We start from the raw sequence: 6,123 nt of genomic DNA, 5'->3' as shown, positions 1-6,123 counted from the left end.
GTTTAGCCTTGGTTTTCTCTCTGTGTAGGAGGGATGATAATAATGAACACTTGTTCCATGAATAAAAAGGAAAGGAGACCAGATGAACAATAAGATTCTCATCATTACCCAAGACACAGAGCTCCAAGGTTCTACATTGTTCTCATCTTCCTTGTAGTTGGTCCAACAACTAGGCAGTTATATTTGATCCAGCAAGCACTTCATCTTGTTTCTGCCAGCCTCACCACTCAAGTACTTTATGAGTTTTGCATATCTTGATGATATCAACGTTGAATTTATCTCTGTGCTCACCATTATTCAGAATAGAATCCTTAAATAAGGAGCAAGACCTGCAACAACAGAAGACTCTGCTTCTTAAACTCAATCAACCTTATCTAAATATTCTGACTACAAAAAAAAATGAGAAATGGTGCTGAAGGAAGGAAGTGGCATAGTCTTGAAACCCTTTCTGAGATAAGATTGCAATCTAGGGTTTGCCCTAACCCTACCCACATAGGTAAAAGCACCTTGTGCCAGGCCTGAGGCTGGGTGAAGTCTCTCAGCTAATTTTGACCTCTCAGATTCTTAAGTTTCATCAATCCACCTGCACTAGATGAGACATCAGGCCTTCAGGGACTCAAGCTGGGGCAGAGAGATTGGTCCATATGCAGCAGAGGTTGTGACATCCCAAGTATAACAACCAACCATGTAAACAGCAAAGTCTCCATGCTCCAATATCCACCCTTTCTTTCCTCCAAGAAGTGAAAATCCATTGATATCATTTTAGTTATATGAGAAGTGCCTCCAATTTATCTTCCACCAACCATGCCCACCCATGAGTCTACAGAAGTGACTCTTAACTGTGAACATCACTCAATGTTTCCAACATGTGCTCAAAAGTGTTTCCTCCAATTTACATTCTGGAGTGAAGCTAGCTGATCCTATGATGAAAGAGCTTAAACTACAGGGCAAACCTACTATGAGATAGGTATACTCTAGGTCATGTGTGGTCACAACAAGATCCTAGAGTAGGGCCCAGGAGTTATACCACAAGATTACAAGGCAAGTGCATGCAGGACAACTTGGGCGACTGGCATGGCTATGGGAATAGAGGGTGAGTACTATGGACTTTCTCTCCACAGCCTGAGCAATGCATTCAACATCATTGGAGCACTCTAGCCACTCTACCTCTATCCTGCATTCTCATGTCCACTGTTCCTAACCTACCACCATACTCTCCACACAAAAAGTCCCTAAACACTGAGTACTATGGCTGGGTGGTGCTAAGAACTAGGCCACATGTGGGAAAGAAAAGAGATGAGAGCAGATATGTGAGTCCTATTTCAAGGAGATACAGTAATTCAACAAAGTTAAAGTCTGCACAGAGGGATTGAGCAACAGATAATTTGAGGCAGTTCCAGAGCAAAGTCTGGAGTAAGAGGTTTGGCTACTGATGAGGAATAAATTTTTAATGTAACTTCTAATTTGGGACTTGAACTAGAGGTTCACAAATCTCACAGTTCAAGAGATTTGTGACACCAGAGCCTAGATGACCAGGCCTGGAATAGAAGGAATAAAAAGCTCATTCTGGCCATATCTACCAATTTGAAAGGTGCCAATGTCTTGAGCTTTACAGTCTTCTATGCCATTTACAAAACTTGGGAACATTCAAAATCAGAACAGGCATTTAGTAATCCTGTGAAACCAATACCTAGGACCTTCATTCCACTGCAGTGAAATCTCCAGAATCAGAGAGAATGGGCTCCTATCTAACTTAACTTCTAGTCCAGAACCTTTCATCATGAAACAGGGAATCATATTCACCAGAGTAAGGCACCTGCCTGTGCTTACACTGTGTGGAGTGCTGCCTCCTTCCAGGCAATGGACACTCTCACATAGAGGGATTTCTATTCATCATGCTAAAGTCTCATCTTGAGGAATGCAAAAATCAACAAGCAATGAGAGCTGACATTGAGGATAAGCTGACATACAGGTACTATGATCAACCATCTACCAAAAGCTAAGAGTGTGGATAGACAGCATTAAAGAGTCTAGCAGGCCTAGATATCTCCTTGTTTTGAAGAAGACTCGAGTTGTTATACAGGAATAGATGCTACTTGCTCAATCTTTATCAGAACTTCACCCTGAGAAATTGACTTCCCCTCTGTGGTTTCCCTGTCTGTACTAGGGTGTGAGTATCAATCTGTCCAGGAAAGTGTGGAATCATAGATTAATTGAACAGGAGCCTAGAGTATCCCTGGTCAGTGGGGATAAGCACTAATCTCCAGCTACCACTATCATCTCCTGAGATATTACATAGGCCTGCCCTATAAAGGTAACAACCCTTTCCTGGAGCTTCACATTCCATCTGACCAATGAGCAGTTGAGTCATAAGTGTACACTACTGGGAAACAATTGATTTTCTATATGATAGAGTTGGCCAGGAAAATAGGTTCTACACTTGATAAAGCAGCAATGCTTCAAGTGTGGCATATAGTAATAGTAAGAAGACATTACAAGCTCTGTGGAGGAGGTTGGGGCAGAGAGATGAACCTAGTTGCTTTACTGAGCCCACTATGACTGCAGCTGGCCACCCTTGAGAATCCACAAGCTAAAATTAGATCTGTGATAGCTGAAACAAAAACTCATAGTCACAGAAAAAGAGAAATAGAAGGAAGTGAAACCAAGTCTATGACCAGCAAGGCATGGCAAGCAGGGGCAGGTGTGTCATTGGAAGGGCAGGGACCAGTTTTGAGGGTGTAGATGAGTGGTTGTGCATCTCAATGTTAGGGGCAACAGAGCCACCTTCGTACCTCATGCCCACTTTCATTCACATTCTTTGTGATGCTACCCTTTGACAGTCTCCATATACCAAGCTCATTATTGAATACTCAAATCCTGGAAGTTCATGACCCAAACATCTTTGTGATCAGAGAGTGGTGGCCATGTGGGCTATCAGAGCACAAAGGAGTAAGCAACCTGGGTAGAGCACAAGACTCTCACCTGAACAGAAATGGGTGATTGAACAAGCAGCAAAGTCTCTTCAGACTCTGTGATTCAGAGGTATATTATCTAGCCTTTCAGACACACTGACTTTGTTCCTTACATCTAGAAGGTTGTAAACATCCTTCCTATTATCCAATACTATTTCTTTTGGCAATCAGTCATGGAACCAACATGTGGAAACATAGACAAGAGTTCGTTGTTTTAGTGGGACATGGTATGGATGACTAGTGTACATGTGGTTTCAATGGCCTTGCAGAATGACCTGAATAGGTGTAAACAGAAGCGAACACTGTCCTACAGACCCAGAAAAGGATATCACTTTTATTTAATGACAAGATTTCCTCTAGATAAAAGTATAAATAGATCCACACAACATACTCTAAAGGTTGTTTCCAGTAGAAATTTGACCCTTTATGCTTTCCCATGTTTTCTGATTTGTCACTGAATGGCTACAGGCTTTATACTTGAGAAAGAAATGAATGGGCCGATGTAAGAAGCAATATTCTCTACAAATACTCTCTGAGAAGAAATCACAAAACATTGGTAAAATGGTATACAGAATACTTCTTCAAAGAGGTCCAAAGATTGGGGCAGGACATGATGGCAGATGATTATAATTACAACCACTGGAGAATAGGACAGTAGGGTAATCTGAGATGGAAATTCTAAGATTAGCTTTGTCTACATAAGAAGAATTATCTTGCATACATATATAAACACACGAATAAAAGTGTGACAATTGGTGCTAGCATATCTGTATCTGGATCTATGATTACTGTCTATATGCATATGTATATATGCATATGTAGGGGCAGTAATATTTTTGTTTGATGATCTGACTTTTCTATTTAATTACCAACAAAAATTCATTTTTTTATTTCATCAAATGTGAATTTTGTGGTTTCTTAAGGGTATTTATTCCAATTCAATTAGCATTCAACAAATACTTATTTTCTGTGTGTTACATCAAGTGGACAGGATTTGAGATTATGCTGAGGAAGAGAGAGAACCATTTCTATTTGTAAATGTTATAACTTCTGAACATACACATGGAAAGAAGTTCTTACAATTCTAAATCTTACTTTTCGCCATAAGCTCTAAAACTCAGACAAAATTTTAGCCAGTGAATTAAAGCACATATTGGAGAGAATGTTATTGGACCATAAAAGCTGAGCAAAGGGATTGAAGGAGTTATGACCTTGAGGTAGTCATTGGCAGAAAGTCAGTTAGTGCAAAACAGTCAAAAATCACATTAAAAACACAAAGGTTATTGCCAAAATCCAAAAGACAGCAACTTCACATCAAATTTTCAGCAATTTCTTTCTTTCCTTTAGTTAGTTAGCACTATGAAAGAACCTAGAGCGCTCCACTTAATAGGTGAATATTCTGCCACAGAGCTACATCCCTTTCTGTGACTTATTTTGAGGCAATGTCTCACTATTTCCTACGTGTCCACCATACCAGCTGAACTTATTAGCTTGTATCACTAGGTTCACAGCTTCAACAGTTTCTACAAGAAAATTTAAAATCCTTCATAAACATTGAAGCAACTGCTGACATGGATATATAGAAAGTGGGAACATTTTCACTACTGGCAAGAGTGTACATGAGTGCATACTATGAAAATTAGTGTGCATTTTCCTCAAAAAGTTAGAAATGCGTGTACCATATAATCCATTATGCGGTATATGTCCAAAGGACTTTTTAATCTACTGCACCTGGTTAACAGTGTTCAATGCTGCTTGATGAACAGTAGTCAATAAATGAAAATGTCCTAGATGTCTATCAACTGGTGAATGGATTATGAAAATGTGCTACAATTAGGCATAGGATATTACCTAGTATTTAGAAAAATAAAATGGTGAAATTCATATGAGTGGATCTAGAAACAACCTTTCTGAGACCCAGAAAGATCAGTATTACATTTTTTTTCATATAAAGAGGTCATCTGTGAATGCTCAGATATATCTGTGTCATTTAGAAGACCCATAAAGATCAAGAAATTAGTAAGGAACATTTTATTTTTGCAAGAAGGGTCTTTAATGATAGGCGAATAGAAGGCAGCTATATAGTTTTATAACAGGTTAAGGTAGAATAATTAAATGAGAAGATTTAAATTAGGGTGGTATTGGGGATGCAAAGAAAAGGAAGAAATACTGGGAGCGATAGATAACACTAAAGACACCACCACCACAGTTTAAATGAAGTTACACTACAACTGAGTAGCAACGTCCCTTCTAGATATTATAGGCTAAAATGTCTAGTTCCAAGAATGGGTAACCTCCTCTGAAGTTGTTGGTAACTGAGGTCCCATATACCCTGAAACATTACAGCCTATGCAGAATTTGATGGTAAACTCCTATTGTTGAAGATACTATATACTTGAATCTCAAAACATGGAGAACTCGTGTTGGTACTTAACCTGGAAGCTTTATCCCTTACTGGCTATCTTCCATTGTGCTATTTATGGTACCAGAGGGTAAATATAATCTTCAATTTTATCTATCTATAAATGCCATGAGCAAGCTATAACAATGACTATCCTGGCAAGGTATGTCTACTGGTACAGTTGTGGAACAAATGTCATGGGAGTAGCCAATCACTTTCTGTTTGGATTTAGATTCAACAAGATATAACCAATTCCGACCTCCTTTATCCAGAACTAGAACCTGTGGTTAGGCAGATCATCATCCATAGCAGAGAAACTACTATTACTACTCTCCTAAATGTGCCTAGCATTAAACCAACTCTTAAAAGATTGATCATTATATCTGTAGGTTAGTGCATGTCTCAGTCTTCATCAGAGACTCTCTTTTTTGATATGGCAACAGAGACTCACAACTAGTCCAGATGCAGAAAATTATTACAGCATACAGAAGGCCTGTGCTAGCTCAAGAAAAAAATGATTATATTAGATGGTCAGAAACTCCTGCCCTTAGCTAAGAAATTATTTGTAATTACCTACTGGGAGAGAGTTTTCTTTAAGTGTTGCGGCCCGCCCGNGGTCCACAACACGAACGGTTCAACTGAAAATGGCAGTTCAGGCTGAAAAGAGAGGAAACTAGACGGGGCGGAAGAAAAGAATGGAGCCAGGACAACAAGTTCTGATCTAGGCTCAATTTTATTAATTCCAGACAC

The 6,123-nt window shown here is 39.2% G+C and overlaps 1 protein-coding gene across 1 annotated transcript in view; it reads right to left on the bottom strand.

Moving 5' to 3' along the window:
• The window catches only part of LOC110311252 (protein HIRA), an 844,395-nt gene that overhangs the window by 528,403 nt on the left and 309,869 nt on the right, over positions 1-6,123 (bottom strand). The window lies entirely within an intron of this gene.

Source organism: Mus caroli, chromosome 16 (assembly GCF_900094665.2).
Source record: "Mus caroli chromosome 16, CAROLI_EIJ_v1.1, whole genome shotgun sequence".
NCBI classification, from domain to species: domain Eukaryota; kingdom Metazoa; phylum Chordata; class Mammalia; order Rodentia; family Muridae; genus Mus; species Mus caroli.
This window is presented reverse-complemented; position numbering and strand designations above follow the sequence as displayed.